Genomic DNA, 13,502 nt, shown 5'->3' with positions numbered 1-13,502 from the left:
CTAACCCACTTAGTAGAATACCCTTCACATAGTACGTATTCAAAAACTATAAACTAAAATTTTATGTCCAGGTAAAATTTTTAAAGGTTAGTTTATCTACATATTGGAATTATTCAATAGTTATCAACTTTCTTCAGTAAGTTCTTTTTTAATTTATTTCTTTTATGGTGAGACAGAGACAGGCTGTTACACCATGTGTCTGAGTTTTTTTTTTTTTTTCCTTGTCTATTTTCTTTTTATATACTGCTGGGGAACAAATTCAGGGTCTTGTACATGTACTCTACCACTGAGATCTTTTGGTTCCCCTCAATAATTTATCTCCTCTCCTCTCTTTTCTTTTCTTCTCTTTTTTAATGGGCATTGAGGAATAAACTAAGGGTAACATGTATGGTAACACTGAGTGGCCTTCCTGGCCTAATGTTTTTGTTCTGTATACTTAGATAAGGGAAGAGAACAGTGAAACAGGAAAGTCAGGAACCAATGCACCATTCCTTATCCATGGAGTACCCTTTGGTGCTGTCCATGGTGCTTCCATGTGGTGCTGGAGACATCTGTCTCTTGCTTAACCTGATAAGTTTTTCTTTTTTCCTATCTACTAATAAGAGAGTGAAGAAGAGGAGGAAAGAGGGGGTCGGGCGGTGGCGCAGTGGGTTAAGCGCATGTGACGCAAAGCGCAGGGACCAGCATTAAGGATCCTGGTTCGAGCCCCCGGCTCCCCACCTGCAGGGGAGTCGCTTCACAGGCAGTGAAGCAGGTCTGCAGGTGTCTATCTTTCTCTCCCCTTCTCTGTCTTCCCCTCCTCTCTCCATTTCTCTCTGTCCTATTCAACAACGAATTGCATCAACAAGGGCAATAATAATAACCACAACGAAGCTACAACAAGGGCAACAGAAAGGGGAAAAAAATGGCCTCCAGGAGCGGTGGATTCATGGTGCAGGCACCGAGCCCAGCAATAACCCTGGAGGAAGAAAAAAAAAAAAAAGAGGAGGAAAGAGAACCAGAACATCACTCTAGCATATACAATACTGGGCCTCAAACTTAGAACCCCCCTCTTGAGAATTCAATGCTTTATCCACTGTGCCACCTCACTGGTAACTCAACCTTGATAAATTCTGAAGTTCATTATTCCCCTGTACTATACTCTTTCCTGGTTTACCATCAAACTTAGGATAATGTCCACACTCATTACTCAAGTTGCAGACCTTGCCTGAACAGATTCTGTCTGCCTGGAGAACTGCATATCCTACACTCTCCCCCTTGACCTCAATATTCTGGCTATAGTGATTTCCTTTCTGCTTTTAGTACAGGAGAGTTTTTGCTTCAGTTGTACTCTGTCTGGAATACTTTCCCTGACCTTCACTTGAACATTGTCATTTAGATCGCAGTTCTGCTGTTCTGTAGAAAGACTTTTCTTCACCCTGCTATAAACTGTTCATACAATCATAACATAGTCATCTAATATTTTTTGTGTACTTCTCATTGACTGTTTCCTTCCATCAGAATAAGGACTATGTCATGTTCACAGCTGAATTCTCAGTGCTAAGAACAGTGCATGGCACATATAGAGTAGATGATCAAAGAACATTTGTTGGATGAATGAGGTTGTAAATGAGAGTGGATTGTTATTACTTAGAACCTGGGTACACAGGTGTTCACATTCATACTGCTTTGTTTCCTAAATATATGTATTCAGGGTAATTTTTTTTCTTGTTCATTACTTATTTTTCCTCTCTCTCTCCCTCCCTAATTAATTGGCACTTTCTGAACAGAGACTATTTTTTCCCCTGGCTTAATTTTATGTGGCTCTCTTTCTTCCTGACTTTTTGTTATTAGAGAAGGGAGTTTGTGGATGCTGTACTTTGAGCATTGATTTTTAGGTTTTCTGTTATAATGAAGCAAGCTTTAGTGCATTTTCTTGAAATAAAACAAACACAAATGCTCACCAGGACATGGCAAATTTATCTTACTCTGATTTCTTATGGACACTTTTTGTAGTATTACGTAAGTTCTTAAGACAAGAACATTAGACAAGAATTGACAAATTGAGAAAATAGTCAATAGAAACAAATTCACAGAATATGAACAGGTAGCAGGGTGAGACATGGAGAGGTCAGAGGGGCTAGTACTGCTTTCTGGCAGTGGCTTGGCTTTTCAGCAAGTGTTTATTAGTGGTTTATGTGAAATTCTGGACCAATGAACTATGTGGGGCACCTATAACCTAGGAACCTATGGAAATTGTAGGGAATACTAAGTGCTTGGTGAGACCTCAGAATTCCTTTCTCTTTGCTTTGTGAAAGAAGTACCCTAAGCTCCCTGGAGCAGAGAAGAAGTGGGGTTCCAGACATCTTTTTTAAAAATTTAATTAGCGATTTAATAATGATTGTCAAGATTGAGGAATAAGAGGGGTACAATTCCATACAATTCCATACAATTCAGTTCCCACCACCAGAGTTCTATATTCTCTCTCCTCCATTAAAAGTTTCCTTATTCTTTATCCTTCTGGGGTTATGGAACAAAGATCTTTATGAGATGCAGAAGGTGAGAGGTCTGGCATGTGTGATTGCTTCTCTGCTGGACATGGGCATTGACAGGTTGATCCATACCCCTAGCCTGTTTCTATCTTTCCTTAGTGGGATTAGGGTTCTAGGGAGGTGGGGCTCCAGGACATATTGGTGAGGTCATCTGCCCAGGGAAGTCAGGTTGGCATCATGGTAGCATCTGCAACTTGGTGACCAGCCACCTTTTATAAATGTTTGGATCCTAAATGTTAGTGCTCGAACACGCAGTTCTGAGTATAAAGAATAAACTGCAGGTATGGATATGAGCAGGAGAGGGATAGGTTTGAACCTGCTGAGATGGGCTTGTCTTCCTAAAAAAGGTTCTGCATGGGCCATAGAAAAAAATGGGCAAATATATAAAAATATATATAGTTATAGAAATAATAGTCAATCTGTATCTGTGACACTGGGGGAACTACTGCAGTTTCCCATGGAGGGCATGGGGACACAGAACTCTGGTGGTGGGAATGGTGCAGAATTATACCCTTATCTTATAATTTTGTAAATCAATATTAAATCACTAATAAAAAATAAGTAAAAAAAAAAAAGCAGGAAGCTAAACAAGTTCTGCATTTAAGAGTCATACCTGCAGCACTTCACTGGTCTCCACTCATTTCCATTGCTGTCTTTCTCCTACCTGAAGTCGCCTTTTCTCTAAGCATTTGGCCATCTTAACTTGTTTTAGATAGTGTTGACTCTTAACTCTTTGCTAGCCATCTCCATTGGATTTAGACTTGGGGCTAGCTCAGGGTATTCAGTCACTCTTGCTACTGTTTTAAAGTCAGTATCATAACTTGCTTTAGTTACTATCCTCTACCTATCACCCACCGGGTTAATCTCTATGTTAAAATTTACCTACAAGTTTGCTTTTAGCAAGGTTCCCCCCCCCTTTTTTTTTTTTTTTCAAATGTAAGGATTTTGTCTGTAAACCTGGAAAACAAGTGAAGATCCTTATGCTAGAATATGGCTTTTTGGTGAACAGTGAGTGGCTCTCCCAAGCTCCTTTCTTTGGGCTTAAAAATGATTATGAAAGCTATTCTCACTTTTTACCTCTCCTCTTCAGTTTTTGCTGGGCTAAGTGATGAGCTCTAGTCCTTTAATCTTCTCTCACTTGTTCTATTTCCTGGCCTCTGTGTTGCTTCTGCAATTCTTGTTCAAAGGAGAGATTACTTTCAGAATCATTAACAGCTGTCTTTTGACCATGGTTGTAAGGCTTCATCTTCTCTACCCCACCCCATACCACCCCTGCATCAACCTAAATATTTTCTTTGGTATGATTGTAGAATTGTGGTTGTTGTAGCTAGGATGCACTCTCCTAAACTCTGCTAAACTCTCCTACTCCATTTTGATTGTCACCCATAATTCTGTGTCACTTAAAGTCAACTGTAAGTTCTCAAACTAGAAATGCTCCTAAGACTGGGTGGTGGTTGTGGGGGATGGTGCTGGCCTAAATTCCTGTGATGCCCTTATTTTCTAATTGATATTGTGTGTGTGTGGGGGGGTGGTGGCTAAAAAATAGATAATCTTGTATCCCTTTCTATTTTGATTTGTATTGACTTTTTTTCTCCTTCCCTTAAATCCCAACTGAGAATTTTTTTTTTTTTTTTTTAACTGAGCATTGCTCAGTTCTGGTTTATACTGGTGCTGTGGATTGAACCTGAGACCTTTGGTGCCTCATGCATGAAAGTCTTTTTGCATAACCATTGTACCCCCAGCTGAGAAATTCTTCATGACCAGTTGCTAATGTTTGTGCTCACAAGCATTTGGAAGATGAGATTTTCAGGTCCTGCCCCCTATTCTTCACCAGACTCTATCTGCATCTGATAGAATAATGTACTGCTATGGAAACAGCCCTCAGTTGTCTTTTCTCTTCCACATGTGCATACACACACATAAAGACATCTATTTTCTAAGAAATGGACACTTCTCTAGAAGAAATTCATCCTGTTTCATGCAAATGCTTTTCATTATAGCAAAACTCAGGAGACACTGAAAAAGATAGAATTAGCCAGGTCCCACCCCCACAAGGCCTCAAATCTCTTAAAATAAACTTTGAGAAGCCAGATAGTCAGAACCTTGGAAAGCAGATGAATTGCAAACCTTGTCCGGTAAGACTCTTTCTCTCCTCTGATCGTATCCCTTTTCCACTCTCAATTTATTTTAACATGCCCTTTCATGTTCCTACCTTTCTAGAAAGTTGATTCATTTCTTCCTTACAGACTTTTAGTAGAAGTGCAGGGTTCCTGGCTTTGATTTACAGTTTATTTTTTTTCTCTGTTGCCTCTTTTGGTAGGCCCAGCTTCTCATCTTCAGCATCCTGAAGACCTCTCCTCCCCTGCCAATATGGACAGTCATTTCTAGTGACACATAGCTTTGGAATTTGATGCCTAGTGACTTAGGCATATTTGAGGAACCTGTTATGTGCATGTGCTGCTGGTAAGGGCTTCTTTTTCTCCTTTCTTTCCTATTGCTTGGCTAGGCCCTAGGAGTCCCATTGCCAGGGGAAATGGAGAAATCTTTACCATGATTAATTCTAGGACAGTATCCTATGAAGTTACAAAATAGCATTTCAGAATAAGATGCCAGGGAGTCTCCCTGCAGTTCCCATGGAACAAATCAACCTTTCAGTTCGATTTTTTTCCCTAACATCTTTGGGGGCTCATTTGAACAGAGCTATAATAATTAGGACTAAGCAAAAAAACTAATTTGAAGCCAAAATATTTTAATAAGAAGCTTAAAAATTCAAAACCTGCTGATCCACAATAAATAAGACTTTAGCTTTGTTCTCTTCTTACTTATTATTTTTTTTCTTTCTATGTTATTGCTAGAATTTTTTTTGGTTTTCTTCCCAAGATTTTGGAAGGCCCCACTAGTCCCCTGGGAGGAAAATGAGGGTTTTGTAGGTGCCAGCCTGCTGAGGCCCAGGCAGGTAGAAGGAGGAGAGGTGGGCTGCCATATCTGTGGGTTCATGATGGGGAGGGTTGTCAAGATTGTTTTATTTCTAGATTCATTTCTATTCCTCCAGGGATTTTTTTTGAACTGATTGTAATTTTCAGATAATTCTGAGAAATGAGAAAAAGAACAATTTTCTGGATGGTTTTAAGAGCATTTTTGCAGTCTTGGGAGTCAGAGACTCAAGTCAAAGATAATGTGGGTTTATCTTCTTAAGGTCTTCTCTGAGTGACACTAGTAAGGCCCCCACTTCATTTGGGAGGTAGACAGTTTGATATTGGAGTGAAGAACTTAGGTTTTGGAATCACATCTGCTTTATAATTCTGGCTTTGCCACTGATTAGCACTGTGACCTTGGAAAAAATGACTTAGGCCCTCTGAGTCTTAATTTCATCATCTGTGATAGAGAGATAGTAGGAAGTTTGGTGTCAGAATTGTTGTGAGACCAATATCTGATGAGTAAATATTCTCTAAATGTTAGCTGTAATTCTTATTTCGAAAATGATACTGATTTGAGAGAAAAGAAGTTGCTATAGGAACACTGAAGGGGGATGGCAAGATAGCTTACCTCAGAGGCACTTGCTTTGTCATGCATAGGACTCAGGCTTGAGCCTGGCCTCCACCATACTGGGTGAAGCTTTGATGAACTGTAGCGATATCTGCCTGCCTGTCTGCCTCTCTCTGCCTGAAAAAGTCAGCCCAGAGCAGTGAAGCCCTGGTGATTATAAACAAACAAACATCCTTGAAAGGTTGATTTGGGATTGAGGGAGAGATTGTCTAGCAAAAAGAAAAGTAGGAGAACTCTGTATATATATATATATATATATATATATATATATATATATATATATATATATATATATATATTTAAACCAGAGTACTGCTCATTTCTGGCTTATGGTGGTGCTGGGGATTGAACCTGGGACCTCAGAACCTCAGGTATATAAATTTTTTGCTGTCTCTCCAACCCAACTCTAGATATTTTAATGAGATATCTATTGCTTTTATTGCAGTAGTATGTCCCAAACCTTCCTCTTTGCTAATCCACCAAGCTGATTGTTCTCGTCAACAGCCAGAGAGCTGGCTACTGGCTCCTTAGCAAAGGTTTAATAGCCACAGCAGCCACAATGTCCACCATTACCAAGGCATTATTATTTTTACAAAACATACTGTTGTGTTTCTCTACCTGCACTTTGAAGTGTTATAAATGATTAAAGCTGAGCAATACTTGTCAGAATAAATAAAAAAAATACATTTTGGTGTACGGTACCTTTGCCCTGACAATGTGTTCATTAGCTTGCTTGTTAATTCCAAGATTGGTTAACTCTAGGTGCCTCCTGAAGGCTTTGAGAGAGGAGTTCAGTGTGACCTTCTTCTTCTCCTCCTCCTCCTCCTTCTTTTTTAATATTTATTTTCCCTTTTTTGTTGCCCTTGTTGTTTTTTTTTATTGTTGTTGTAGTTATTATTGTTGTTATTGACATCTTCATTGTTAGATAGGACAGAGAGAAATGGAGAGAGGAGGGGAAGACAGAGGGGGAGAGAAAGATAGACACCTGCAGACCTGCTTCACCATCTGTGAAGTACTCCCTGCAGGTGGGTAGCCGAGGGAACCGGGATCCTTACACAGGTCCTTGCGCTTTGCACCACGTGTGCTTAACCCGCTGTGCTACCACCCGACTCCCGTGACTAGCTGCTGCTTTCTGTGTCCCTGGCAAGTCATCAAGTGGGGAATGGAGGGTGGGAGGGGGACACAACTCCTCTCCAAATGTATCCATGTGAGAAGGAATAAATCATGAGCTGGATGGAGCAGAGCAAAAGAGGTTAGGAGCTTAACTGCATTTTGGAGAATAGCCAAGTGCAAACAAATAAATTAGTTGGAAAACCTTTACTAGACAGTTTGGTTTGCTTTCTCATCAAGATGTTGGACTCTGGGTTATTTCTCTCTATACCTGATAATTAGAACACTAAGATGTTGGCTTGACCTCTGATGATAAACCTTCCATGTGATATGGGAGAAGAAAGGAGAGAAGCTTGTCTGGGCTGCTGCTGCAGAGGAGCTGTCCTTGCTGATTGCTTCAAATCTTGGCAGAGATAATCTGTCAGAGTTTAACTCTGACTTGGGAATGCTGTATTCATTAAAGGAGTAAAGCACAGGATTTGAAACTTTAGTCCACATGGACCTAAGTTCAAAACGTGGCTTTGCCACTACCTGAGCATATTAATTTACTTTGCCTGCAGTAACAAGTTATATAAGCGTAGTGGCTCGATAAGAGACTTATTCACTTCTATTTATGAAACTGAATCTGAATTTATTATTGGCAGGCTGAAGTCAGGTGTTGACATACCACCACCTCTCCAGAGGCTCTAGGATAAAATCTACTTCTAACTTCCTCTAGCAGCTTCTGGTGGCTGCTGGTATTTCTTGGATTGTGACTGCATCACTCTAGTCTTTTAAGTTGAACATCTTTACGTCTCTGGTCTGTGTTCATATTAACTTGTGTGTCTGTGTCAAATCCCCTACATTCTCTCTTATAAGACATTATGATTATGTCTTGGACTTATCTGGATACTCCAGGGCATTAATTTTAAGATCCTTAATTTAGTTACACCGGCCAAGACCTTTTTCCTTCTAAGGTAACATTTACAGGTCCCAGGCATTAAGTCTTGCTATTTTTGGCGGACTGTTAGTCCATTAGCCACAAGTAACTTTTACCAATAGAAGTTTGTTTCCTTATATGTAAAATGAGCATAGTAATGTATCTTCTGTGCTTCATTGCTATGAGGCTTAAATGAAACCTTGCATGCCATACACTTGGCACAGCTATATGTGCAGCTGGTGCCAAGTACGTGATAAAGATTATTTATCTACATATAGTAAGAATTTGACTTGGTATTTGAGGAAAGATATTACACTAGATTTGTATGCCTGAGTTCCCAAGAAGTTTCAGGCTCCATTCACTACACAGACACATGACAGAATTGGGCAGTGCTGTCTCTTATCTTTCTGTCTCCCAAATAATCTTTAAAAAGTTTGACTTGGGACAGTACCTTACTCTCATACAACTGTCATAATTCCCATACCCCTGGGAATATCTTCTGCCTCGTAGTCATACTGGGACCATCATCTTAACTGGTCCTGCATTTTCCTTTCTCATTGCAGGATCTGAGACTTGAATAGGAGGCAAAGAGTCACTCTTCAGAGGTTATTTTCAGAGGGTGAACCTTTCTGTCCCCTCCAAATTAATTTGTTGAAGCCCTAACTAATAGTGTAGCAGTGTTTGGAGTAAGGAAGTAACTTGGAAGTAATAAAGGTTAAGTGATAGCATAAGAATGGAATGGGAGAGAATAGGATTAATATCCATATAAAAGAATACCAGAAAGGGGCTGATTGATAGTGCACTCAATAGAGCACACATATTACCTTATGCAAAGACCCAAGTTCAAGCCTCCTGGGCCCTACTGGTAGGGGGGAAGCTTCACAAGCAATGAAGCAGTGCTGCAGGTGTCTCTCTTCCTTCTACCTCCCGCTTCCCTCTCAATTTATCTCTGTCCTATTAAAAAGAAGGAAGGAAGGAAAGGAAGGAAGGAAGGAAGGAAGGAAGGAAGGAAGGAAGGAAGGGAGGAAATGGCTGCCAGGAGTGGTGGATTTGTAGTGCAAATCCCTCCAGTGATAACTCTGGTGACAAAACAAAACCAATATACCAGGAAACTCTCTTTCCTTCTGCACCCATGCACTGAGAAAAGACCTTGTGAGGACATTGGGGGAAGTGGATTATATACAAGCCAGTAAGAGGTCTCACTGGAAACCAAGTCAACTAATACTTGGACTTGTAGTTTCCAGGATTGTGAAGAAATAACATCTTGCTTTTAAAGCCTCATGTCTAGCATGTCTTGTTCTGGCAGCCTGAGCTGACCTAGTATGGGAGTATAACCTGGTTCATACTCATTTGTGCTCACTTAAGGGGAAGCGTGGACTCTGGAATGATTCCCAGTTACCATTTAGGACAGTATGCAGTGCTGCTGCTTTCCTATGGATAATTGTGACTCAATGATGATGCAGGGAGGATATTATTTTTACAGTGGTATTTAGTATCTGACAGTTATTAGCCAAAAGGTATGTGTCCCTAGTGAGATACTGTAAATACATTTTATCTGTTTATTACCTGCTGTTTCATGAATACATCCCCATAGCATTTTAATCTTGTTTTTCATACTTGTCTTCAAGTGAGGAATTGTTCTGATTTGCAACTTTGGGGGATAATTACTATGTTCATTAATTTCAGTTCTTTTCTTCTTCTCCATTCATTACTGGTTTCTTTAGAAACATTTTCCCTAAATCTATACTAACCTAGAGACAAGTCACTTGATTAAAAGAGTATTTTGCAACACTGATTTCTCTGGCTCTCTTGATAAACTGATGGGAAGGTTGTGCCTGGAGGTCAAGGTCTCCCTGACCTGGTCTTCTTTCTTTTTTTTTTTTGGGGGGGGGGAGGGTGCTCTGACCTCAGAGTGTATTGTAATATATATATATATTCCTAGGCAAAGGGCAGGAGAGTTTCACCTGGTTTTGTTTTCATTATATTTTTAATCAAAGGAATTAATTGAGCATGTATTATGTACAGGGCATTCTGTGTGCCACTGCAGGAAACATGGTTCTTGGCTCACAGGGTGCTTAGTACCTGTTGATTGAAAGAATGTGGGGCAGGACACAGTGGTCTGAACATTCAGAGAAAACCAGAGGGACAGGCCAGGAGGTCAGTGACTGGAGGCTAGTGGGTGAAGGATTGGGAACATTCTCTTGAGGGCCATGATACCCAAGTGTTGGGATCTGCAAAAGCAAGTGATAGAGGAATAAAGCTATGTTGTGAAAAGATTAACTTATACTTAATTTTTTCTGATATTTTGGCTTTGGAAGCTCCATTTTTTTTTTTTTTTTTTTTACTGTAGACAAGGACTACATGTTTTGTGTAGGTGCAGATGTTTCATGAATGTCAAGTGATCACCCAAGAGAGTCAAGGGAGGAAATGGAGAAACAGTAGGCAAGTTGGCTCAGGATTGGGCAGAGGCAGCAGTATCTGTGAGTGAGATAGATGCCTGGGGAAAGAACTGAAGATAAGAAAGGAGAAGCCAGAAAGGATGTGAATTAATCTGGTGCTGGATGGTAGCTCCATTCTGAGAGGTTTGATTGGGACTGGATGCCCAAGGAAAACTCACTGGAAGCATTTTTGTCTGAATGAAAGAGAAAGGACAGAGACCAGCATGGGAGAAATGAAAGAAGAGTGACTTCCCACACCTTGTGCATCTCTTCATTATGACACTTGTACCATGTGGCAATTTGTTCATATGTTTTTCCTTTTCCTAGAATGAGAGGTGGTTAGAATGAGAGGTGGCTCTGTGTCTTGGTTACTTAACAGTGTCCATCACACAGCAGGTACTCTACAGATTAGGCTTGGGTGAGTCATCATCAAGGACTGACTTGTGAGGGGTCAGGATGGGGCAAAAGGGAGACTAGCACATGGCTGGTTGGCTTGGGGGCTGGTGAATCAGGAAAGAATTGAGAAGAAAACCTGACTTAGAATCTAAATCATCCTGCAGAAATTTAGCAGGCATTTGTTCTGTGTCACGTGTTGATCTGGCTGGTCCCTATTACAGTGCTGAATGCATCCACATAAGAAGATACTGAATGAATTACAGAAGAAAGTACAGTAAGGGAGTCGGCAGTAGTGCAGCAGGTTAAGCGCACGTGGCGCGAAACGCCAAGGACCAGAGTAAGGATCCTGGTTCAAGTCCCCCACTCCCCACCTGCAGGGAAGTTGCTTCACAGGCGGTGAAGCAGGTCTGTAGGTGTCTCTCTTTCTCTCCCACCCTCTGTCTTCCCCATCTCTCTCCATTTCTATCTCTGTCCTATCTAACAACAACAACAATAAAAAACAAGGGCAACAAAAGGGAAAATAAATATAAAAATTTTTTTTAAAAAAAGGTACAGTAAATGTTATGCCTGGTGGGATAGCTCACCTGGCAGTGCATGTGCAATATCATGCAAGAGGCGTTAGGTTGGCCTTTGGGTTTAAGCCTGAAGCCACATAGGAACACTCACAGGTGACATTGGGGGAGCTCCATGGATGGTGGAGTGGTGCTGTCATCTCTCTCCCTTCTTTGTATTTCATGCACACACTTCTTTCTCCCATTTCCCTCCTGCCTTAGTAAAATAATAATAAAAAAAATTGACCCAGAGAGACTGCCCATGGTGTTACTGTGCATGTACAAGACCCTGGGTTTGTTCCTTAACGTGCAAGAAAAGAAAAATCTCCAGGTTGGGTGGTGTTACATCTGGTAGAGTGCGGATGTTAACATGTGTGAGGACCTGAGTTCAAGCCGCTAGTCCCTGTCTGCGAGGGTGGGGAGGAGTTTTATGAGCAGTGTTCATGTATCTTTCTCTGTCATTCTCTCTCCCTATTTGTCTCTGTATTTAAGGAAAAAAAAAAAGCAGGAGGAGGAGGGGAAGGAGGTGGCCACTGGGAGCAGTGGATTTGTGTAGACACTAAGCCCTAGAGTTAATACTGGTGGCAAGACAAAGAACTCCCTCCCACAATATTAAAAAAAAAAATGCTGGGACCAAAAGATAGTTCACCTCATAGGGCATGCTCCTTGCCATGTGTGGTCTGGCTTTCAGTCTTAGCACCAGGTGAGAGTGCCGTGGCACCAGAAGAAACTCAAGTGCCATTGTATCTCTCCCTCTACCTGAAATAAAGAGATAAAAAAGTTGGGAGCAGTGTAATCCAATGTGTGTAAAAACCTAGGGCAGCAAAGAAATAAAAAGCAGTGCTTTGATTAGAGAAGTATTGGTATAGTACTTCAGGGCAGCACCTAATTGTCCAGGTGGAAGGGTTGGCAAAAGCCTCTTGAAGTTTCTTTGAGGAGATGTAGGAATTTGCCACAGAAAGCGCAGGGCTAACATTTCTAAGTGTCTTGTGCAAAGGTCTGGAGGTCGGAGACAGGATGTTTTAGTGTGTTGGAAACAATAATTCCAGAAGGCCAAGGAGAGGAAGGTGATAAATGTGGAAACATTGATCAGGACTAGTTGGTGGGATGTTGGAGGACATGAATATTAAATTTGGTCTTTATCTTGAGGGCTCTGGAAAATCATTGGTTGCCAGCAGGAGGGGGTGGGATCACATTTGCAGTCCAGCTCTAGAGTAATTCCTCTAACATTTAACCAAGGTGTGGTGCTTTTTAATTTGCCGATCTTCTACCCCAAGGCCCTCTCGCACTTCAGTGAAGCCTGCCCATTCGCTTGAAATGACTGTCAGAATGCTGGAGCCTTAGTGTGGTGGGGAGTGTAGCCTGCCTCAGGCCTCAGTCCCTGGTGTTTGATCTCAGACCCAGAGCCTAAGGCTGTGCTGCTGAGTCTGTGTTCTGGACTGTAGCTCTTACCTTTTCTGCAGCTCTCCCAGCTGTCCCCTCAGAGCCCCTTTATGGCAGCTTAAAATCCCTCAGCCACTGCATCTTTCCCTGCTCTGCACTCTCTACAAATTGAATTTTTTATGACAATGTCAAATCAATGGGAAAAGTTTTGAAAAGTAGGATTGAGAAATAAAGACCTCTCTACCTTATTCCCCTGCAAGGGAATTTGAAAAATAGAGAAATCCTAACTTATATGTTAAATATCTTTGGGATTTCCTTTCCTTTCCTTTTGAATTTTTTTTTTAATTTATATTAACCAGAAATCTGACAGAGATACTTGTGGGAAGATAATTCCTTCTGGCTGGAGCTTAAGCTCCACATTGTGAGCTTTTTAATTTTCTTTCCTCAGTGGTGGGTTGGGACCCTACTGTGCAAGTCGCCAGAACTCATCACAGTCCTGTTGCTGGGAAAGTTATCTCTATGATCTGTATGTCTTCTCCTTGTACCTACCTAATGAAAGCAAAATTAAATAAAATTTTAATCAAGGAGATGAATGACACATTTTTCCTTAGAAAAGAAACCACCAGGC

At 41.0% G+C, this 13,502-nt stretch overlaps 1 protein-coding gene across 2 annotated transcripts in view; it reads left to right on the top strand.

Annotated features, from left to right (window-relative positions):
- SIL1 (SIL1 nucleotide exchange factor) overlaps positions 1-13,502 on the top strand; it is a 315,958-nt gene that overhangs the window by 25,735 nt on the left and 276,721 nt on the right. Inside the window, exon 2 of one of the 2 annotated variants that reach the window (XM_060178910.1) lies at positions 4,852-4,994. The exons of the other annotated variant lie outside the window; for it this stretch is intronic. The gene's annotated coding sequence lies outside the window, so the exon portion shown is untranslated. The remainder of the gene's footprint in view (positions 1-4,851; positions 4,995-13,502) is intronic. 2 annotated transcript variants of the gene reach the window in all.

Source organism: Erinaceus europaeus, chromosome 2, assembly GCF_950295315.1.
Source record: "Erinaceus europaeus chromosome 2, mEriEur2.1, whole genome shotgun sequence".
NCBI lineage: Eukaryota > Metazoa > Chordata > Mammalia > Eulipotyphla > Erinaceidae > Erinaceus > Erinaceus europaeus.
The sequence above is the reverse complement of the archived record's forward strand: the minus strand, read 5'-3'. Positions and strand labels throughout refer to the sequence as shown.